This window comes from Scyliorhinus canicula, chromosome 1 (assembly GCF_902713615.1).
Source record: "Scyliorhinus canicula chromosome 1, sScyCan1.1, whole genome shotgun sequence".
In the NCBI taxonomy this organism is placed as follows: domain Eukaryota; kingdom Metazoa; phylum Chordata; class Chondrichthyes; order Carcharhiniformes; family Scyliorhinidae; genus Scyliorhinus; species Scyliorhinus canicula.
In genome coordinates this window covers 273,368,239-273,392,940 of record NC_052146.1, presented here as the reverse complement: position 1 = coordinate 273,392,940, position 24,702 = coordinate 273,368,239, and the positions used below count along the sequence as shown (strand labels likewise).

General features: G+C 45.9%; 1 protein-coding gene and 1 long non-coding RNA gene across 3 annotated transcripts in view; one reads left to right on the top strand and one right to left on the bottom strand.

The window, feature by feature from the left end:
- The window catches only part of camkmt (calmodulin-lysine N-methyltransferase), a 391,947-nt gene that overhangs the window by 93,211 nt on the left and 274,034 nt on the right, over nt 1-24,702 (top strand). The gene's annotated exons all lie outside the window — the stretch shown is intronic.
- The window catches only part of LOC119974504, a 43,331-nt gene continuing 29,699 nt past the window's right edge, over nt 11,071-24,702 (bottom strand). Inside the window, exons 2-3 of the long non-coding RNA XR_005462517.1 lie at nt 16,520-16,653; nt 11,071-11,340 (exon numbers count right to left, since the gene is read on the bottom strand). This is a non-coding gene — a long non-coding RNA (uncharacterized LOC119974504). The remainder of the gene's footprint in view (nt 11,341-16,519; nt 16,654-24,702) is intronic.

The window sequence follows — 24,702 nt, the reverse complement described above, 5'->3', positions numbered from 1 at the left end:
CATAATCAGGATGTGCCTTTAAACAGAAGGTGCGAGGTTGAAAGAGCCTGCTTGATAGCAGGCTGTGTTCCCAGGTTTTCTTTTTGTTTTTGGTGCTTTCACCCCTGGCCAACCCACCTGAGTTGGCTGTTTTTAAAGAGAAGAAGCCAGACTTCTCTGCACCAAGTGGATCTTAAGTACCAGATTTGGAGGGAGTCTGATTGATTGGTTAACTGGCAACCGGTGGGTTGGCTAGTGGCAGTGTCCCTGACAACGGTCAGTGATTGGTTACTGCGTGTGTGTCTGTCTCTCTCTCCTGATTACTGAAGTGAAAGCACTTTTGCTCTATTGTTTTGAAAGCAGTGTGTGCCTGGCACACCCTTTGCTGTGAACCTGAAATGATGCTGAGTCTTCAGAGAAGGTAGCCAACCTTACCAGAGAAAACCATCTCAAGACTAGAAGGAAGAAGTACCAAAGCAAAAGCCTGAACTTCAGAAAGACTTTGCCTAGAAATCATCCCAGTGCATCAAAGATCAATGGGCGGAATTCTTTGCTCCCGGGAAAAATCGGGAAGGCCGTCGTGAACTCGGCCGCTCCTCTCACCATATTCACCCCCACCCGGGGGGCTAGGAGCGGCGCTCCATTATTCTCGGCGGCCGGGCCTTGACGAGAATGACGCGACGGCGGCGCTTATGTGACGTCAGCCACGCATGCGCGGGTTGGCCGGCTCCAACCCGCGCATGCACGGCTGACGTCACGACGGCTGACGGCTCAAACCCGCATATGCGTGGTGGCCGTCTTCCCCTCCGCTGCCCTGCAAGACGTGGTGGCTTGATCTTGCGGGGCAGCGGAGGGGAAAGAGTGCGTCGCCTTGAGACGCCGGCCCGACGATCGGTGGGCACCGATCGCGGGCCAGTCCCCTCCCAAGCACGGCCGTGCTGCTCACTCCCCTCTCCGCCTCCCAGAAGCTTCAAACCAGGTGTGGTTGCAGCCGTCGTGAAACGCCGACCGCCATGAAAAACGGCGAGCAGCGATTCTTCCGAGCGGGGGTGTGGGAGAATCGCGGGGGGGGCGCCAGGGGGGCGTGAAATGAATTGCCCGGCCCACCCACGATTCTCCCACCCGGCGTGGGGAGTGGAGAATTGCGCCCCTTATTCTTGCTCTTTCCACCATCCTTTTGCCCCTCTGTTATTTGTCTGTGTGTGTATATGTGTGGAGAGTAGAGGTAGTTTGGAGGAAGGAGGGGCTAGGAAAGGGGTATTAGGTAGTCAGTTTCATTATCTGTCCATTTATTTATAATACTGTACATTATAAAAGTTTACTTATGTTAACGTTACAAACCTGGGTGACTCCAGTTTATTGGGCTCAGCCAAGGTCCTCGGGTATTTTTAAATAACATCTAATTTCACTTGTATTGCGACTTCAGGTCAAGTGGGGCACTGGAATTGACCGTGCGCTAGCCCAGGACGTGACATTATCCAGAAAAGGTATGTGGAGGATAAGGATTTAATTTTCAAAGCAACCTTTCATATTAACGTGGGCATGAGAGCTTTTCTTTATATTTTTAAAATATTGTCACTGAAGAGTTAATCTCTGTCCAGTTCACAATGGAAAATGTTCAATGTGTGAATCTGCCCTCCAATTGACACAAATTCAGTCCTTCTCAGCTCAGCTGTTGTAAGAACATTGTGAGCAAAATAGAAATGCCGAGTAGGTGAAAATGGGAGAAGTTGTCTCAATGCCAGTGTTGTCATAGTAATGTAAGAAAAGCAGCATGTTGCATTTGACCATAGTGCACATGACCCTGGATTGCCGTATGCCGATCTTTTTCACAGTGAGGCTGTATCCACTTACCCCTCGGCCCAAACCTGCTGTGACTATAAGTACATGGGGAAAAACGCTATCAACCATATCAATGCACACCTTGGAATCATTTCCAAATGATGTTTTAATAAGCAAAGTATAGTTCCTGTTTCTAAATAAATCCTTAATCTTCTAAAAGCATATATATGAAATGATGTGTTAATAAAAGCACTCGACATGCTTGTTCAAGGATTGATCAGGTATTTTCCACTACTCATCCTGGTTTTCAAATTGCATGTTTTCAATGAGTTTGGTCGGGATTTGCCGACCCCCCCGCCGGGTCAGAGAATCACCCGGGGGGCGGCATGAATCCCGCCCCTGCTGGCTGCTGAATTCTCCAGCGCCGGAGTTTTGGCGGGGGCGGGAACCGTGGCGCGCCGGTCGGTGGCTGTTGGTAGCACCCCCCCCCCCCCCCCCCCCCCCCCAACCCGGGCGATTCTCCGGCCCTCAATGGGCCGAGTGGCCGCCCGTATTCGGCGTGTCCTGTTGGCGTACATCACAACAGGGGCTGGATTCTCCTCGCACCTGCGGGGTGGGCCACTCGGGCGCTGAGGAGTGGCGTGATCCACTCCGGTGTCGAGCAGCCCCGAAGTTGCAGAATCCTCCGCACCTTCAGGGGCTAGGCCGGCGCCAGAGTGTTTGGCGCGGAAGGGCTTGGTGCCACGCCAACCAGAGCTGAAAGGCTCCGCCAGCCGCCGCGAGTTGGCGCATGCGCGGGAGCGCCAGTGCATACGCAGGGGGGTTCTTCTCTACACCGGCCATGGCGGAGGTTGACAGCGGCCCTTGCGAAGGGAAAGAGTGCGCCAATGGCACAGGCCCACCCTGATGGCGGGCCAGGCCACCTTGGGGGCACCCCCCGTGGCCAGATCCCCCCGCGCCCCTCCGAGGACTCTGCAGGCCGCCCGTGGGGCCAGGTCCCGCCGGTAAGGACCTGTTGTGATTTACGTCGGCGGAACCTGCCGAAAATGGACGGCCACTCGGCCCGGAGAATCGCCAGGGGGGCCACTGCCAGCAGCCGCCGACCGGCGCACCGATATTCCGGCCCCTGCCAAAACCCCGGCGCCGGAGAATTTGGCACCTGGCGGGGGTTCGGAGAATCCCGCCCCAGATCCTTACCTCCGGGGCGACCTGACGCCGGAGTGGTTGACGCCACTCCTCGGTGCCGGAGTGGCCCGCCTCGCCAGTTCGCGGAAAATCCCGCCCTATATTTTTCAAAGGGTAGCAGCAATGTAGTAGGCTGGATTACCTTTAGGTCTAGCACATCCTATTATTCCTATACTCGAGCTAGTAACAGATCTATAACTATTTAAGGACAGTCAAGTGTCATATAACTCAAATTGCAAATAAAGAGTTTTTCAAAGCAATACAGAATGGAAATTGTCTGAAATGCGAGTGAATAAATACTTGAAGGTTGTGAAAATCGGAACCTTTACAAAATGGGAGCAGAGCTCGTAGAATTAGTGTGGTACAGCATATCGGACAGACTTGTGATGGACTATTATTAGCAAGGTGACTACATGACCCAAGTTGACAGCTACTTAGTACATATTGAACCAGACACGAAAGATTTCCGTGCCTGTCCACAGATAAAGGATTTACATTAGAGATAGGAAGAGCAGGTGCAGGAATGTTTATGCATGAAATTCTGAAATGACTAAATGAAATTAAATATGTATCTCACTTATATGGTGCAGTGGTCAAGAAAAAAATAATTGACTTTGTTGAACATCTTTGAATTATTTTAATATGTGCTGCTCAAGCAGTGCTTATTGGGTCGACTTCAGTAGTTTGGTGCATTTTAATTTAAGCAATTTCTTTCTATATTTATGCTCATCAAGATCAGAAAATCATTGCTCTGAACTGGAACATTTCCCCAATTTTCACCAAGGGTGCTCATCATCTGTGGTCAGGTCACGCATTGCATAAGTTAGAAAGAGTACAATTCCCTCTAACCTAACAGCAACACTCCCGACTATACCATTTTGACTTTTTTTTTCTAAACTTGCGATTGTATATTCCTTGAGTGAGAGCGAATTAGTATCAAACCGCGACCCCAGTGGTTAGCAAAACAGGCTTGAGGGTCTCGTGTTGCCTGTGTTCCGAGCACAGGTTTTTGAGATACTGAGGTGAGATTTTGACCTGGTGCGAATATGAAGAGGATGTAATGTAGGATGCTTGGATAAAGGAAGAGTAGAACTAATCGCAGTGTCGATAAAATGGAGAAAGACAAGAAAGGGTCAGAAGAGAAAACTTAGGAAGGGGAGGGCGAAAGAGGATTTGCTTTTTGGATAACCATTTCTTTTTAGTTCCGTCTAGGAGCTCAAAAGTGATGCTCGATGAACCTTCTATTTGCAAGAATGCTGTGGGGCGTGGAGTTTCTGAAGGAAAAGACATGTTCAGTCTGAAAGGAAAGAATTTGGCAAGTGAGAAAATATAGAAATTCCGCTTGAGTTTAGAAGAGGTTGATGAAGCCAAGAGCATCAATAAATAAGAAAATTTTACAATGGTTTCATTAAATGGATCTCCTGTAACACTGTCTATCCCCCCGTGCAACTGCACTCCAACCATGCCTGTCTCAAAACTAGGTTTGATCTCTTCAGAAATCTTACCAGTGTTTCTTTGTTTTAAATGTTCCTTGCTGATCTTCTGAGCTCCTCGCATAATCATCAGCTTGTTGAAAATGAGGTTGGCTGCATTGTATCCCACACCAAGTCCCTGTTTCTCATCTTATCTACTTATCTGTGTCTCTATTATTTCTTCCATGCGCATCTGCAATTTCTGCTTTCTGCTCTTTTTCACAGGTGAGATTTGATGATGGTCTTATGGATAGGGTTGCTGAAAAGCTCATTTTCTGGTGGTGGGTAGTCAGAGAAGACTTGGCTCTCCCAATCCTTATTTTCATGAACTTGCTTCCTCTGCCTTTACCACATGCCCTCACTTATGTTTTGTTCCTGGCATGTTTTTCTTTGCAATATGTTGTGTTTTGGTCTCATGCATTGTAACCATTGACCTTTGACCTTTCCATAGTCAGGTATGTGAAGGTGGCATGAAGACTTTCAGCTCTGAGTCAATTTTATATTGCTTATAGAACATAGAACAGTACAGCACAGAACAGGCCCTTCAGCCCTCGATGTTGTGCCAAGCAATGATCACCCTACTTAAACCCACGTAACCCGTATACCCGTAACCCAACAATCCCCCCATTAACCTTACACTACGGGCAATTTAGCATGGCCAATCCACCTAACCCGCACATCTTTGGACTGTGGGAGGAAACCGGAGCACCCGGAGGAAACCCACGCACACACGGGGAGAACGTGCAGACTCCACACAGACAGTGACCCAGCCGGGAATCGAACCTGGGACCCTGGAGCTGTGAAGCATTGATGCTAACCACCATGCTACCGTGAGGCCCCTTTCTCAGTTTTACCAATGGTTTAAGTTCCTGCAAAATAAACAGAGCACCAGCCCATGAATGGCATCTTCTTGTGCTCAAGATCAAATTTGTCAAGGCGCCGTGTGCTACAGCCGTGATGCAGTCATGACCAATTCCTCATCACCTCCTATGTGCAAGCTCGGCATTTGCTCGACTGAGGAAAAGAGTATTTGAGGGCCAGGATCTCAAACCCGAGACTAAGGTCATGGTTTACTGGGCAGTAGTGATCCCCGTGCTCCCATATGCATCAGAGAATTGGACTACTTGCCGCAGGCAATTCAAAGCACTGGAGAAACAATTTACCCAGCATCGAGGCAGTAATCCCTCAAAACCAGCTCTACTGGCAGGGTCGTATGCTGCTGACTACATCATTAGAATTTAATTTGTCTCCTATATCATGCCGTGTTCCCCAGTGACATTGATCATTAATATTTAAAAGAGGTTTAAAAAACAAACTGTGTTCATACACAGAAGTGGTAGCTATAATTCTTTGATCTTTGCAAGAGACGCCAATAGTGAAAAAGCACTATTTTAAAATTATGGTTTAATTTCTCAACAAGTTTTAAAACAGATATAAACTAATGAGTACCCTGGGGGTAAATGCCCTCTGTGTACTGAACCACACACAACAGTAAAGGTTGCCAACTGAGATTTGGCAGATTGAAAAGAGGACAATTGACCTTGATGCCCCCCCAAACTATTTGAGAGCTGAATATTCAGCAAGGATCCCATCCCAGCCAACCATTCAACACCTGTCTCTGGAAGCATGACTGTATGTTACTTGAGGACATGATTAGGCTTGGCTGAGAAGTCTCCTCATCATGGGTAAAGTCTGCTGAGAATTACTGTCCAGGCCTTCTCAAAAGTGGAGAATGACTATTTGAGAGATATATTAATGCACTCTTGTTGCCAGTAGAACGGTTTCCAACCAAAATAGCTAGCTTATTTTCAAAGTCGTGCAGGCAATTTAGGGGAAGTGGCTGAAGGAACTATTGAAGTGAGAGATTTTATGGAAACATTTGATTAGTGTGTAGTGGGCAAGATAGCGGAAGGATTTAGGGAGACAGTTCTAGAGAATGAGAGTGAGATGGCCATGATCATCTTTTCTTACACTGGAAAGACAAAAAAAACCTCTCTCACTCAAGATTGTTCTGGGTTCTTTCGAAACAATTCCACGATGTCGAGTAGAACAAAAATGCCCATTTTCTTGCATAGATTGGTATTCAGTATTGCGCCAAATTCTAATTTTGAAAAGAGTAACCATACACCTGAGAGTTTGTGTGTTTGTATGGTAATAGCAAGAGTGAGCCCTTGGAATAGTTCCTCTACATCTTGCCAGGAAATTTAAAAAAAATATTGTCCTAGGATGTGTGGTCCACTGTCAAAACTGTCCTTTATTAGCCAAATGTTAGAAATGCAGGAGTGTGGAGTTAAAGCCATAAATCAGATCAACCATGATTTTATTGAATGGCGGAGCAGACCCGATTGGCTGAATGGCCTACTCCTGCTCTATGATCTCGTGATCCCGAGTCCACGGTAGCACAGTGGTTAGCACTGTGGCTTCACAGCGATAGGGTCCTAGGTTCGATTTCTGGCTTGGGTCACTGTCTGTGCGCAGTCTGCAAGTTCTCCCTGTATCTGCGTGGGTTTCCTCCGGGTGCTCCGGTTTCCTTCCACAAGTCCCGAAAGACATGCTGTTAGGTAATTTAGACATTCTAAATTCTCCCTCCCTGTACCCGAACAGGTGTAAGAATGTGGCAGCTAGGGGATTTTCACAGTAACTTCACTGCAATGTTAATGTGAGCATACTTGTGACAATAAAAGATTATTATTATATTATAGTTTCTTTTGAAAAGGGTGGACCACTACTTTGGACTGTAGTGATCCTTATGGTGATAATAGTTTGAGATGGGTAGTTCCAAGATATTCACCTAGTGATGAAGCAGGAATGTGACATATTTCCATCTCGGGGTGGTGTGTGCCTTGGAGGTGATGGTTTTTCTGTGCACCTGCTGTCCTCCTAGATGGTGGTGGAGATCGTGGGTTTGGGATTTTGAATATATTGCCAAGCCACTCCTGGTACCAAGCATTGAAGTATCCACTTAAAGTATATTTTATGTCATTCTGGCTCTGTGTTTCCTCAACATGGTGTCCAACATGGAGGTGCATTCATTTTTCACCTGAGAGCGAGAGGTGGGTGGTAACCAATAGGAGGTTTCCTTGTCCACGGTTTTCCCTAAGCTATACAATATTGTAAAGTCTAAAGTCAACGTTTATGATCTCTTGGGCTGCCTACTCTCAAATGCATACCACTATACTTCCACAACTGGTAGGTATGCCCTACCATTAGAATAGAGATTAAGTAGCAGCACGGTGGCGCAGTGGTTAGCCCTGCTGCCTCACGGCGCCGAGTTCCCAGGTTCAATCCCGGCTCTGGGTCACTGTCCGTGTGGAGTTTGCACATTCTCCCCATGTTTGCATGGGTTTCGCCCCCACAACCCAAAGATGTGTGCAGGGTAGGTGGATTGGCCACGCTAAATTGCCCCTTAATTGGAAAAAATGAATTGGGTATTATAAAATTATTTTAAAAAAGAATAGAGATTAAGGAGTCTGGCACGTTGGTTGATATTCATACTCACTGAGTCATAAGAGGAGGCAGTGGTGTAGTGGTATTGGACTAGTAATCCAGAGACCCAGAGAAATGCTCTGCGGACCCAGGTTCAAATCCCACCACGGCAGATGGTGAAATTTGAACGGAATAAAAATCTGGAATTAAAAATCTAATGATGACCATGAAACCATTGTCAATTGCTGTAAAGACCCATTTGATTCACTAATATCCATCAGGGAAGGAAATGTGACATCCTTACCTGGTCTGGCCTACACACAACTCCAGTTCCATTGCAATGTGCTTGACTCTTAAGGGCAATTAGGGATGGGTAATAAATGCTGGCTCAGCCAGTGACATCCAGATCCTATAAAAAAATATTTGAACATTTAAAAAATAGGATGAGAAGTAGGCCATGTGGCCCTTTGATCCTCTATCTCAGCGCCATTCGGCCACTTTCTCCCCATATTCCTTTGATGCCTTTTGAGTCCAGAAATCTATCTATTTAGTAGACATTTGGTAGACAATTCCACAGGCACCCTCTGACAATTCCCCAGACCCACCCTCTGACAATTCCCCAGGACCACCCTCTGACAATTCCCCAGGCCCAGCCTCTGACAATACCACAGGCCCACCCTCTGACAATACCACAGGCCCACCCTCTGACAATACCACAGGCCCATCCTCTGACAATTCCCCAGGCCCACCCTCTGACAATTCCCCAGGCCCACCCTCTGACAATTCCCCAGACCCACCCTCTGACAATTCCCCAGGCCTACCCTCTGACAATTCCCCAGGCCCACCCTCTGACAATTCCCCAGGCCCACCCTCTGACAATTCCCCAGGCCCACCCTCTGACAATTCCCCCGGCCCACCCTCTGACAATTCCCCCGGCCCACCCTCTGACAATTCCACAGGCACCCTCTGACAATTCCACAGGCACCCTCTGACAATTCCCCAGGCCCACCCTCTGTCAATTCCACAGGCTGCATCACAATCTATTTAGTAGATATTTGGTAGACAATTCCACAGGCCCACCCTCTGAATGAAGACATTTCTCCTCAACTCAGTCCTAAATGGTCTATCCCATATATCCTGAGACCATGACCCATGTTCTAGACCCTCCCCAACCAGGGGAAACCTGTGGTGTCCATATGCTGTAGGATGGAAATTCCACGATTTTGACAGAAATTGTGAAGAAATGGCGATATAGTTAAGCACCTATACTTACTTTCTCAGGAAACTAAGGAAATTTGGCATGTCCACATTGACTCTTTTACAGATGCATCATAGAAAGCATCCTATCTGGCTGCATCACAACCTGGTATGGCAACTGCTCGGTCCAAGAAACTACAGTTGCGAACACAGCCCAGTCCATCACACTGAAACTGCCTCCTATCCATTGCCACTCTTTACACCTCCCGCTGCCTTAGGAAAGCAGGAAGCATAATCAAAGACCCCTCCCACCCAGGTTATTCTCTCTTCCAACCTCTTCCATCAGGCAGGAGATACAAAAGTCTGAGAACATGCACTAATAGGTTCAAAAACAGCTGCTTCCCTGCTGTTACCAGACCCCTGAATGACTCCTGTTAGGGACAGAACTGATCTCTATGTATTTACAGTGTGTGTTTATCGTATGTCCTATGTTTTTCATATATGGAACAATCTTTTTTTTTCATCTGCCTGGACTGTGCATAGAAATACTTTTCACTGACTCGATCCACATGGCAAACCAAATTAAGTCAGGATGATGTGTGGCTGGGTGGGGACCTTATAGGTGGTGGTGACGCCAGCCGTTCGCTGCCCTTGTCCTTCCAGGTGGTCAATGTTGACGTCTTTGAAGATGTTGTCAAAAGAGCCTTGTTGTGTTACTACAGTGCATCTTGTACATGGTGCACACTGCTGCCACTTTTGTTGCTGGTGGAAAGAGTGAATGTTTGTGGATAGGTGCTGTGGTGATATGCATCACTGTAAATACACAAGGGGTTAATGTAAATACACGATGACTAAATAAACACTCGAGGGAGCACTGGAGATGTAATGACATGCAGACATACCGCTAATGAACACATAGAATAGGACACAACCAATGGGCAGTCAAGACACCCAGAGGTGACACTACCACAAGGGGGCATTACACAACCTATATTTAAGGACAGGGCACACATGCTCTGTCTCTTTCCACAGGCGACACTCAGAGAGTAGGACAGGGACAGATCAGAAGCATCACACCCACCACGTGGCTGAGAGCAGACTGGTTAGTTAGACTGAGTTACTATAGCAAGATTAGCAGGAGAGTCGAACTCATAGAGAACTGTGCTAATGGTTCAATGAATCACATTGAACTTACTTCAAAATCTGGAGTATCTTTTGGTCAAAGCTGCATCGAGTTGCAGCCTGTGTTATCCCAGAGTACATAACACAACAAGTGCGAACAAAGCGGGCCTCTTTGTCGTGGGTAGTATCAAACTTCATGAGTGTTGTTGGAGCTGCTGTCATCGAGGCAAATGGGGGGTATTCCATCGCAGTCCTGACTTGTGCCTTGTAGAGAAGTGGACAGACTGTGAGGAGTCAAGGAGGTGAGTTACTCTCGTAGAATTCCCAGAACCTGAACTGCTCTTGTAGCCACTGTATTTATATGGCTCGTCCAGTTCAGTTTCTGACCAATGGTGAGGTATTCAGTGATGGTAATGCCACTAAATGTCTAGAGGCGATGTCAACGTGATAAGTCTACGGAACAGCTATCCCAACCTTGGCACCAGTCTCAGATGATAACGAGGAGGTTTTTTTTGCAAGGCTGACTTGTCAGGCGCTAATGATAAGTGTAAAATCAAATCAATTTCATAATGAAACCTGTATAATGGTTATTATTTCTGTGTGTTTGTTGGGGGTGGGGGGGAGTGTGCGGTTAGTAGCCTAATTTGCTCAACTTTTACATTTTTGCTGTTCACACATAAGATGAACCACTTTTCTCTTCCAAACAGTAATTTTGTTGAACACTTCAAACTCAATTTTTAGTTGATAATGAAAGCCATTCGAATTACATAATTTCTTTATGCACAACCTGACGCAAACAAAATACTTGGCCCCAACCTTGATTTGAATAGCTTTGTTCAGGTTTTAATTATTTTTGTGTAAAAAGGCTCTTATTACAGGTTGGCTCCTGTGGAATTTGGGTTCTGTGACAATAGCTGCAACACTTTGATACAAACCACATATGCTGTCTGTACTGTACCTTATCCTTTCCCAGCCCATATTTGAAAGTCAAGAGATTAGTTTTTGGCTTTTGTTGGTCTCCCAAGTTAGCATTTTCGGATTATGAGATCATGGCTGGTTGCGAAGGTATCACACGTTATTCCTATTGAAGCAGTCCAGGAGGTGGAGACGAACAGAGGAAATCAGGCCCCGTCGTTTGCTTTTGGTGAGCTGATCACTGAATCACAAAGCCAAGATGCTATTGAAGAAGGAAAGAGAATTTTAAGGAAACAGCCGTAGCCACATTGTGGCTATGTTTTAGGGATCATGAAATTATAATTTGCAGTTAATCTGGATTTTTGATTGTTGATATATTGCCCGACCCACCCACTCACCCATTAAATAATGCAGCTGCTGTTGTCGGTTTTTAGTAACAATTTGGCACTAGATTAGGGTTTAAACATAATCCAGGTGTCAGGTCGGTGATTTGTACAATTATGCTGAGGCAAAGAATGTAATACTACTTCCTCGTCATAGAATCATAGAATTTACAGTGCAAAAGGAGGTCATTCGGCCCATCGAGTCTGCACCACCTCCACACTATCCCCGTAACCCCACCCAACATTTTTGGACACTAAGGGCAATTTAGCATGGCCAATCCACCTAACCTGCACATCTTTGGACTGTGGGAGGAAACCGGAGCACCCGGAAGAAACCCATGCAACACGGGGAGAACGTGCATACTCCCCACACACACAGTGACCCAAGCCGGGAATCGAACCTGGGATCCTGGAGCTGTGCAGCAACTGTGCTAACCACTGTGCTACCATGCTGCCCAGTCTTGTGCAAAGTCAAGTTTAAATACACCATTGAAAAAAATACAAACGCAAGTTTAAATACACCTTTGGAAGACCAATTAACTACTTGGGACTTTTGGTATTGTACTGTCCGATACTCTGACTTTATATAATAATAATGTTTATTAGTGTCACAAGTAGGCTCACATTAACACTGCAATGAAGTGACTGAGAAAATCTCCTAGTCGCAGTACTCTGGCGCCTGTTCGGGTACACTGATGGAGAATTCAAAATGTCCCATTCATCTAACAACCATGTCTTTCGGGACTTGTGGGAGAAAACGCACGTAGACATGAGGAGAACGTGCAGATTCCGCACTGACAGTGACCCAAGCCGGGAATCGAACCCTGGCGCTGTGAGGCAACAGTGCTAAATACTGTGCTACCGTGCTGCCCATATTCCTTACCTTGGGCTACCTGCCTTTCTTTCGCTCTCTCACTTCCTATTCTTTCAAAAATACATTTTGATAGGAAGAACAAGGGGCCACATACACTCTTGATTTACACCAGTTCGGAAACTCTGCAAGACCTTTATAAATAGTGAGAGAGACCCTTGCTGCCCATTTCCAACAGATCCAGTTTTTGGTGTCATTGGCTGGAACATGACACCCATAGGAGAGAAACCTGCACTCTGTGGAGCCATTTGAAAATGGTTACTGAGTTTTAACAGATCCAGTTTTGGCCAATCCAAGAATATTAACCATCATTTTGGGAGTCGTAAATTGATGGAGAAGGCTTAAATACTCTTGAAGGATGGATAGATTCTGCTTAAGTGTCATTTTAAATCTGTAAAAAACGGGCTGGGGCTATAAGTTAGAGTTAAAAGAATTCTCTGCTGGACTGCTTTGATTGATGAGCCACCTGGTGTAGGGTATAGAAAGAAAATCACCATCTGATTGTGCACTTTTAATAGAGGACTTTAGTAACATTTGCTGAAGGCTATTATTGTCATTATGAATGCTTGGCTGAGTTTTAAAAGCTTACATTATCTCGGAGGGGGAGGGGTGTTCTGTGCTTGCAGTTTGATTGACAGTTTAAAGACGCTATTAAAGGTTTAGCTGTCTTTGATGCGGGCCCTGAATAGAAGTTATTTTTATAAGAGATTAACCACTTGCAATTTAAAAGCTTTGGCTTTCATGAATGGGTGTTGTTCACTATCAAATGTATATGAGAGAGAGCTATATTAGATTGTTAGAAGTTTAATTTTTTTTCATGAAATGCAGTAGAAGATCTTTGGAGTTGGCATGGCAGGAGGCCAAGTACAGATACTAAATTCCAAAAAATAAATACTGCCGATTAATTGCTGGCTCTAATATTTTTTAATGTTATGTTGCAAGTACTTTGCAAGTACTGTAAATGAGATAAAGAACAAACTAAAACTTTAAATGAACAGTTGTAATTTTAAAGAAGATAAATCATTGTTTACTTTTGCGCAGAAATGACACATTGGTTACCAATTCGAAGGGATGTAAGTGGAGAGAGTAAAAATCTGAAAAAAATTGAACCTGGGTCACATGGCGGCACGGGCCTTCCAGGATATGCACTGGCAGAATGCAGGTCCAGTCCACTGTTTCTAACAGAGAGTTCACAGAATCACAGAAAAATACAGTGCAAAAAAGACCCTTTGGTCCATCGAGTCTGCACCACCGCATGAAAGGCACCTGATTTGCCAATCCTAATCCTATTTGCCAGCACTTGGCCCACTTAGCCCATAGCCCTTGAATGTTAAGATGTGCCAAGTGCTTATTCAGGTACTTTTCAAAGGATATGAGGCAACTCGCCTTTGACACCCTCCCAGGCAGTGCATTCCAGACCGTCACCACCCTCTGGGTAAAAGGTTTTTCCTGAAATCCGCCCTGACCCTCTCCCCGCCTCACCTTGAACTTGTGTCCCCTCGTAACCGACCCTTCAACTACGGGAATCAGCTGTTCCCTATCCACCCTGTCCATGCCTCTCATAATCTTATACATCTCGATTAGGTAGCCCTGCAGTGTTCTCTGCTCCAACGAAAACAACCCAAGCCTATCCGACCTCTCTTCATAACTTAAATGTTCCATCCCATGCAACATCCTGGTGAATCGCCTCTGCACCCTGTCCAGTACAATCACATCCTTCCTATGATATGGTGACCAGAACTGCACACTATACTCCAGCTGTGGCCTCTCCAATGTTCTGTATAAGTCCAACATGACTTCCTTGCTTTTGTAATCTATGCCACGATTGATCCACCCACAGATTCTCCCCTTGGTCCCTAATGGGCCCTACTTTTTTCCCAGTTATCCTCTTCCCATTGATGTACTTATAAAATATCTTGGGATATTCCCTACTTTTACTAATTTGAAATTTCTCATATCTCCTCTGCTCTCCTAATTACTTTCTAAAGCTCCATCCTGCACTTTCTGTACTCCACTAAGACCTCTTTTGATTTGCTCCCCTTGTACTTATTAAAAGTCTCTCTCTTCCTTCCCATTGTATCCTGAATATCTCCAGTCATCCATGGTTCTCTGGACTTGTTACTCCTTCCTATTACCTTAGAGGGAACATGTTGGCCTTGTACGCTCCCCATTTCCTCTTTGGACACCCTGCACTGCTCTTCTGCATATCTTTCCACCAGTAACTTGTTCCAATCTATCTTGGCCAGATCCTGCCCTACTTTACTAAAGTCAGCTCTCCCACATCTTTAACAAACTTAAATTTAGTTCTGGATCTTGACGGAGCAGTTAGGGAGGTGAGCCTAACACAGGGGAGAAAGAAGCAAGAATGACAGGATGCTTCCCCAAGCTTCCTTTGCACGCCTGATTGTGTCAATTATAGATAGAAGTAAGGGGAAAGTCATTGGGCTGGATTCTCCATTCCTGCGCCTATGTGCTGACGCCAATGGAGGCCCTGGAGTTTCATGATGTAAAAATCGGCGCCACATCCGCACTGATTCTGCGACCGGTGAGGGGTTAACACCGCCGTTGCGTCAAAAAACCGCAGAACACGCAGAAAACGGTGGAGGAATCGCTGGGTCCGTGGTGGACGTGCAGGGCTGGCAAGCTGCAGCTGCGAGTACACTTACACTTATGCCGGTTGTGCTGGACCGTGTACCCATCCACCCCGACCCACAGCCCGCCTCCTGGCCACCCTTCACTACTCCTTCCAGCCCTGGCTGAAGCCCCCTGGCCAGCGGCACAACTTTCGTGAAGTATGGCGGTACTGGACACTTATGGGAAGGTTCTCCTTCTTGCCCTTCCCTCAGTAGATCTATTAAAGAGATTGTAGAATGCTGAATATTAGCAAACTTTGGTGTTATACTTCAGTTCTCTGTTATAGTAAAGAATCCCAAAGCTCCGACGTTTGGAGTTACTGGGTAGGTATGGATTTCTGATTTCCCTGTTCAGAAAATCCAGATGCAGTGCAAAGTTGTTAATCTTTCGCTTGCACTATCCCTGCCACTCAGTAAGCTATGTCACCGATGTTTTGCCTTGGCTTCACAATTTCACTGCTTGTAATTCGTCTCATCTTCAGGAGCAGAAAAAAAATGATTTGCAGTGATTTTTACGCTCGCCGTCTCATTAAAGAACACACTGTGGGCTAAATAAAACCGTCTGCTCATAAATCAGATCTTACTTTTTACCTCTCTTGGACCCTGTAGAATTTATGATCCCAAGTCATTTCACCTTCCAAGCGGTTTCTACTTGAGAAATGAGCATAGTTACGATTGAAATGATCTTAAGTGCATTTGTAATAACGTCGTTTCTGGTCCGTATTGGTGCTTATCTAAATTGGTTTAATTTTATATTCCATGAGATGAATACATAACTATTCGAGGACTGCGAAAAGGATTCTGTATCCAAATTTTTTTTTTGATGAAGCGATTTTAAAAATATCATGGCTTTTTAATTGAGAAATATTTTGCAGTTCTTTATGATAAAGCAGTCTTTGAGACTTAATCAGAATTACAGTTGAAGTATGTGAGCAGAAAAAAAAATCATCCTTGTAGGGGCTTTTTGTATAACCATGTGGTTATTTGGAAAGCTGAAAAAGTAATTCAACACTGCAGGATTAAGGCCCAGCTGGAGAGATGTGTGAAGTGCCTGTCACTCATTTATGTCTGAGGATTTTCTGAGCAGATTCTCTTGCAGTTTTGACTGTACCTCATTTTAAAAAGGTTGCTGCCTCATAACTGAGCTCCCAGTTGTTAAAATCACTGTGTTAGTTTTGTGGAAGAAAATCTGTAATTCACCCTGCTGCAGATTCAATGTTACAACTAAATATGTTTTTAAAAATTATCACGGGAACTGTGAGTATATTATTGTGGGGGATAATAGATATAATATGATATTTTGCTACACATAAAGCTTTGCTAATTTCCCACTTGGCAACATCGTATTTTAGTTTTCCTATCATTTCTGGTTTGGAATAAGGCATGTGTTTTTTTTAAATGACTGATGGAATGGAATACACTCTGAAAAATACTATTCTGTTAAAGCAGAAAAATATGGATATTCATTTACAATTCTACTCGTTGACTCTGGCATGCCATTCTAAAATTTAACTATCTGCGTTTAGGGGTTGAAAACAAAGGCTAAGGAAATACCCTTGCGAGTTTTCATTTCTTTAGAGTTTGATCTTCTGTCTGCAACTCCTCAGTGCTGAACTTTGTGCGCGGAGCAGTGTTGCCCTTGTAAGTTGTGTAAAATCTGGGCATTTCCGTGTGGTTACACCTTCAGTCTGTCAGAAAATGTAAATAGCATAATTAATTTTTAAATAGGGTCTGCCTAAACCAAGGACAAGAGCAATGCTTAACACAACAGTGGAATGATCATGCTTCCTGCATATCGTAAGCTTTAACCTCGTCTCTTTTCTCCACTGGGTGGCTGTGTATGAATAAGTCAAAAAATAATATGTGTTTGGATGGCAGGAGATTACTTGTGTTTATTCATTTGAAATTGTTGTGAAAGTACATCCAGTCGAAATTTGAGTATTAAGTGTGGAGGTTAAATGCAAGTATAATTTTTAGTTTAATGTTGCCCGCCTTGAGTTTAAGATAAGGAAGCTATTTTTGTCAAGAGCTTCAGCTTTCCGTATTTTGTTACACCTTTTGTTAATTTCTCTTGCCATTCGCTTCACTCTTTTAGATTGTGCTTAACAAGGTGAGGCATTTTCAGTGGGGAACCAAACCTCTTTGGTCTTTGTTATCCATTGTCTGCATCAGGTTCTCCTGGGTCACAGATAACAGGATGAATTCTGTGTACTATGTTCAATAATGTGCTTTTATCAGAATCTCAGAAGACTACGTCCTGAAACCAATGTGCCATTTACCAATTTCCACACTTAACCTTTTTTGTGGGGCTCTCTGGTATTTCTGTTGTACCAGAAATTTCTGTTGTACCAGAAATTTCAACATTATAGGCAAAAGTATGACACACGCAGGCTAGTATCGAGCTTTCAGTTCTTTACCTCTGTTGTGCAGATTTGACCAAGCGTTCGATCTGATACCCAGATCCATGCCACAAGCGTCGATGTGTCATCATACATGCTGACAACTTCACTGTCATACAACAGCTCAAATTAGCAGACTTCTGTCTGACTACACTTGTGTGAAGTGATTTAGGACATTTTTTTGATGTAAAGGCTTTATACAAATGCATATTGTTATTGGATGCTGTACAAACAAGTATGTCTGGCTCTACTATTCCATGAATCTGCCATGTCTCGTCAACTGAACTACTGTATAAATGCTGATTACATGGTTAACATTAACTAATCAGAGAGGTGCGGTCAGGAAACCGCTTTTGTGAGGACCGAATGAAAGTTAAATAGATCAGCTAAATTACGGGTGCTCTAACTTGCACAGGAACTAAAATGTGCAACACCATCAAAAAAGCTGACCCAACCACATTCTTAGATATTGGAGTGTCAGGTAGGTGTCTTGATGCTACTACTACTCTTCTTCGGTGGTCACTCGCTCACGAGTATGATCGTCCATTGAAGAAACTCCATGTTACATGGGTTCTGCCGGTTCTTGCATGGATGACGAGCCCGGTCCTAGAGCCGCATCTTCGACCGCGCACTTCCGGGGGTGTGGGGTTGGGGGGGGTGTGTGTGTGTGTGTGTGCGTGTGTGTGTGCGCGTGCTGGTTTCCTCTAGGTAGACGCCTGCTGTGGGACATCTTTTAACATGGGCATGCCGTTAATCATCAGCGGACACACATTCCTTGACAGATGGTAGGCCCAGTTCCAGCAGCAAGGGAACCTCGACGACTGGGGATCTCCCTCCTGCTGCAGCCTACATCTGCCATCGCAGCTGCTGGTAACATCCACGTATTTTCCACCTGGTCCTTCATTGGCTGAGTTGGCTGGGTTGTGATGCGGAGCGACGCCAACAGGGCGGGCTAAGCTACCATACTGGCTGAGGTTATCCATGAAGGCCCTGCCTTCTCAACCTTGCCACTTGCCCGAGGTGTGGTGACCCTCAGGTTAAATCACCACCAGTCAGCTCTACCCTCAAAGGGGGAGAGCAGTCCCCGGGGGACTATGGCGACTTTCATTCATTTAATTTCACATGAGATAAGGACAGGCGGCACATAGAAAATTAGTGGTCCAGTGCATAATAACCATGTCATATAACATGAGTTCATGTTGGTCACTCAGGTGGACAAGGATCACATGAGTTTTGTGCAAAATTATTCTTGGAAACTTTAGGGCAGCAAATAGCTGGCAACTGTGCTCATCAACTAAGTTCATTGCATTTGTCACTTAGTGTGGAAAATCAATTCCACTCTGATGTAATCGCACTGTCAGTACGATATGTTTACAGTTTGGCTTTTCAGAATGAAAAATGTATTCGCCATATTCCAACAGCTGATTGATTTCATTCTGATGTGGGCTGGTGATTGCCCCCAAGTCTATATTGCTGAACTAACCATTTTTAAATGCTTATGGGAAGAACAGAGCTATTGAGTAAGCAATCTTTCGGACCATGGCTTTGACTATGAGCTAGTGAACAAATTTGTGTTCGCAGTAAATGGATAAGTAAACAATTGCAAAATCAAACGGCAGACTTAAATTATAACAGGCTAGCTAGTCCACTGTGGAACATGGAAAATATCAAATGGGTTATACCTCCTGTGCTAGAGCCTACAGTAGAAATGGGACTGAAAAAGGTTTCAGGACTATTATTTTGAATGGGCGTGCCAATTGGTAACCTTTATGTGTGTGTGCGTGTGGGGGGTGGGGGTGCTCCTGCTCACCATCTCTTAATGGTTTCAGAAGCACCTCTGAATGTGAACAAGCCTGTTTGAGATCTAACCTCTCACTCCTTTGAATCTCCAACATGGAAAAAGAGGACATTAAATATCACTCCTGCAAGCGGCAGGCTGAGAAAATATCCACTGGATGCCATGGATGATGGCATAAGCATCCTCAAGGCTGTTTTGGTGGTGATGCATCAAGCCTCTGACAATTTAAATAGCTTACTGAAGATATATAGCAATATCTAATTAAAAAGCCGGGCTGGACCCTTGCCAACCTTTTGTACTAGGTACTTTAGGATGGAGTATTTACCTATTTCTATCTCCCTGACATCAGATGTATGATGTTTTCATTTTTTTCATTTAATTTCATATAGGAGTTAGAATGATCATCATAAGCAGTCACTGCACCCGCGCCCAGTTTCCAGCACAGAGGTGCTGATGTGGATGTAGTGGACACCTAAACCCGAAAGCCTGGGCCTCTTTAATATTAGTTCAATGTAATAATAATAATAATCGCTTATTGTCACAAGTAGGCTTCAATGAAGTTATTGTGAAAAGCCCCTAGTCGCCACAATCTGGCGCCTGTTTGGGGAGGCCGGCACGGAAATGTGCTGCTCCTCAGCCAGCAGCTAGCCGATTAGAAAAAAATGAATACGAAATGGCTCTGCTTTCTGGCAGAATGGTTATGGCGTTGGGTATGGTTGGCAGAAGAGCACCTTTTCTTGGTCACTACTCAGAATGCAGCAGCCGCTGAAGAATGTGGAGTTGATAGGTCCAGTCTGCTCCCCTCTGCGATATCCAATTTGCCAGGGAGGGGGAGGGAGTCGGGGGTCTAAAATGTGCATTATTACATCTACAGGGCCTAAGTAATGAGTGTGATGGAATACTCTCAATTTGCCTGGATGAGTCCTGTTCCAGTAGCACTCGAGAAGCTCAACACAATCCAGGATAAAACAACCTGATTTATTGGCACCCATCTGCTACTTAAACATTAATTCCCTCCACTGGCACACGGTGGCAGTAGTGTGTACCATATACAAGACATACAACAACAACTTGCCACGGGTCCCCTCCCCTGCCCAAGCCCCACCAACTGACCGTGACTAATTCCTTAAAGTAGGCAATGAATGACTGCCATCTCTGGTGGAACCCTTCGACCGACCCCCTGACGGTGCACTTGACTTTCTCCAGGTACAAGAATTCCATTAGGTCACCCAACCATACCGAGGCGCTGGGTGGAGTGGAAGACCTCCGCCCCAGCAGAACTTGCCTCCGGGTGATCAATGAGGCAAAGGCAAGGACACCTGCTTCACTCCCGTCTGCAGCCCCGGTGAGTCCGACACCCTAAGAATGGCCACCAGAGCTCCAGATCGATATTCGCTGGCATAGTGCTGAAGACGGAGACCCAGACGCTTAGCAGTTTGGGATAAGACCAGAACATGTGTGTGTGATTGGCCGACCCCCTGGAACACTGTTTGCACCTGTCTACTACCTCCAGAAAGAAACCACTCATTCTAGTTTTGCTCAGGTCCGCACTGGGCACCACCTTTCGTTGGATTAGACCACATTAAGACGTGGAGTTCACCCTACGAAGGGCCTTACTCCACACCTCACCATCTACTATAGATCCCACTTTCATAAAAGACCCTCATCGAATCCCGCAACTTTTTCTCACTGCCTTTTCTGTAGCCAACAAACTGTGTCTGCAGCTTTTTGCTGCTCGCCAGGAACTCTGGGGAAGCATCACACGTGTTCTGCGGCCCACCTCCAAGATATCACCCACAAACCTCTGCCATTCCATCCGTACCTCCCTATCTATATGCACTTTATATGATATAATATGTCCTCTAATCACCGCTTTCAAGCCTTCCCAAAGCATGGAGGGCGAGGCAGACTCATTCCGATTGAATTGTACATACTCACCAATGGCCTTAGACATGCACCCACAGAACCCCATATCTACCAATAACCATACATCTAATCTCGACGTTTGGCACTGAGCAGGGACTGACTCCAAAACCAAATCCACCAGATGTGGGGCATGATCTGAGATGACAATGGCCGAGTATTCTGACTTCATCACCGATGGGAGAAACAACCTACACACCAGAAAAAAGTTGATCCTGGAATGAACCTTTTATACTGGGGAGAAGAACGAGAATGCTTTACCCTCCCACACCACCTGGTTGCTTAAACCTCCCAGTATCTCCCCCCCCCCCCCCCCCCCACCTGTTCCATAAACACTAACAGCGTCTTCTCCACCCCCAAGAGCGCCAACGATTTTGGCCTAGAATGGTCCAACATCCGAACAAGCAGTCAATTAAAATCACCTCCAAAAATCAGTTGTTGTGTATCCAAATCTGAAATGGAAGCCAACAGCTTCCTCATAAATGCTGTGTCGCCCCAGTTCGGGGTATATACTTTAATACCACCGGCGCACCTGCCAAATACCCTGTGACCATCACGTACCCACTGTAGGGGTCTTTCACGACCTTGTCTGTTGAAAAAAATAATCTGTTTATTGGTGTGAATTGCCACCCCACCCCCGAGCCCTACCATCAAAGCCCGAGTGAAAGATCTGACCCACCCACTCCTTCTGCAACCTGGTCTGGGCCCTCACCCAGAAATGAATCTCCTGCAAAACCGCCACATCAGCCTCGGATTCTTTAGGTGACAGAAACCTCTCGACATTTTTACTGGGCCCCCCAATCCCTGTACATTCCATGTGACCAATTGAAACGCCCCCCCCCCCCCCCCCCCCCCCCCCAAACCCGGAGTCAGCCATTTCCACGGTGAAGGATTATCAAACGCCTGCTCGGAGGATGCCGGTTCAAGGCCACCAAACCAACCCAAAAAGTAAAACAAAGAAAAACCCCATGTCACCGTCAGACAGCTTAACCTTCCCCCTCCCCTGAACCAAACCCCACCCAAACATCCATCTTGATTACATTCCAAAGAACATTACATCCTCTGACCAACCCCAACAAAACAAAAACACTTGGCTCACTGAACCACAGAATCACTGACCCAACCTGCCGCAGCCCATCCCCCTACCCCACTCTCGTTCACCAGCTAGAATTTTAGTGCTGGCGAGGTAGCCCTTACCCAGAGCAGAAAAAGAGAAAGAAACACCCCCCACTCCTCCCGTCTACAAAAATACTACAAAATGCAACAACTCTACCAAGAACAAGGTCTCATCGGGAGCCATATATTACTGCATTAAACAATAGCATCATTTAAGATGCATCTGGACAGATATATGAACGGGCGGGGAACAGAGAGAAGTAGATCCTTGGAAAATAGGCAACAGGTTTAGATAAAGGATCTGGATCGGCACAGGTTGGGAGGGCCGAAGGGCCTGTTCCTGTGCTGTAATTTTCTTTGTTCTTTGTAATATCCCTCAGAACAGTTAACCTCCACCCCCAACCATGCAACTTACACAAAACAATCCCACCCCAACACAAAAATAAAGAAATAACCACAAATATATACAAAATATCCTCAAACTCCTTACCATAAACAACCATAACAAGTCCACAAAGAACCTATTTAACTTGATCGCAGTCCATGCTCTGTAACAAAAACCTCCGAAGTGTCGGACTTGACTTGGAAGATAACCCGCAGTCTCGCCGGGTTTACCGCTCAAAACGTCACTCCACTCTTGTACAAAGCCGCTTTGGCCTTATTAAAGGCTGCCCGCTTCTTTGCAAGCTCCACTCCGAATTCCTGATAGATTCTAATGAGGCTCCCTTCCTATTGTGAATCACGATTCTCCTTGGTTCAGTTCAGGACCTGCTTCTTCTCCTGGAAGCTGTGAAATCTGGCGATAGCTTTTTGTGCTGGCTCTTCCGCCTGAGGCTTCTGTCGGAATGTTCAATGGGCCCTGTCCAACTCTGGAAGGGATGCCAGTATGCCCTCCCCCACCATCTTAGTGAACATTTGCAAAAAATAGGCAGTAGAAATTGGGCCCCCCACACCCTCTGGCACCCCACAACTCTGAGGTTTTATCTCCATGACCGAGTATCCAGGTCATCCACCTTCGCCCTCCGATTCTTATTCTTTTCCGCCTCATCGAGATCTCGGCCTCCAGTGAGGCAACTTGGTCACCCTGCCTCGACGAGCCGCCTCCACCCCCTTCCAGACCTCTCCATGCTCCTTCATAGCTTCCAAAGTCCGCTCCAACATTTTGCAGACAGGACCCAACGCCACCACAATCGAATATATGAGAGTATCAAACATCACTTTCCATTGTGTCTCAAAATGCTTTTCAAATTGCTTTCCAAATTCAGTAGCCAGTTTCCCAGTTAACATGTCTGCTGTGATCTGGGTGGCCACCGTCACTGCCATCTTCCCTGTTGAGGCTCCACGCGAAGCCTCCGAGCCGGTTGACGAATTTCCAGCCGCAGACTTCTTAGTTGTAGCCTTTTTTGACGTACTTTACACAAGGGCCCTTCTACTTTCTCTTGAGTAGAGTTTGCCACCAAAAAGCCCGTTTTCGGGCTTTGGTGCAGAGAAGATTGAGGGGCAGCCGGATCGAGGTGTACAAGATTATCAGGGGCATGGACAGGGTTGATAGAGAACAGTTGTTTCCCTTAGTTGAAGGGCCAGTTATGATGGGGACACAAGGTCAAGGGTAGGTGGTTGAGGGGAGATTTGAGAAAAACCTTTTTACCCTCTATCTCTATCTTTACCCTGCACCCCATCAAGCTATAGGGGTAAACAACTTGGGGTTCGATGAGGCAGAGGGAATAAATGTCTGGATGTTCATCAACCGTCCAGTATGTGCTGGTGGGGGGACAGAAATGAAGAGGAAGGGCGGTACAGTGGTTAGTTAGCTCCGTTGCCTCACAGCGCCAGGGATCCGGGTTCGATTCCGACCTTGGGTGACCCTCTCCGTGGAGTTTGTATATTCTTCCCATGTCTGCGTGGGTTTCCTTCCACAGTCCAGGATGTGCAGTTTGGGTGGATTGACCGTGCTAAATTGCCCCTTTTTTGTCCATCGGTTAGAGAGGGTTACAGGGTTTGGGCCTAGTTAGGGTGTTTCGGAAGGTCGGTGTAGACTCGATGGGCCGAATGGCCTCCTTCTGCACTGTAGGGATTTTATTCTATTCTATTCTACCTGGAGGGTGGTGACAGTCTGGAATGCACTGCCTGGGAGGGTGGTAGAGGTGGGTTACCTCACATCCTTTAAAAATTACCTGGCGGGGGCAGCATGTGGCGCATGGGACTGTGGCGCTGAGGACCCGGGTTCGAATCTTGGCCCTGGGTAACTGTCCTTGTGGAGTTTGCACATTCTCCCCATGTCTGCATGAGTTTCACCCCCACAATCCCAAGATGTGCAGGTTAGGTGGATTGGCCACGCTAAATTGCCCCTTAATTGGGAAAAAAAATAATTGGGTAAAAACAGTGCCTGGCACGTCATAACATTTAAGGCTATGGCCCAAGTGTCAGCAAATGGGATTAGGTCGACAGGTCATGCGTTGGTGCAGACATGAAGGGCCTCTTCTGTGCTGTATTATTCTTTG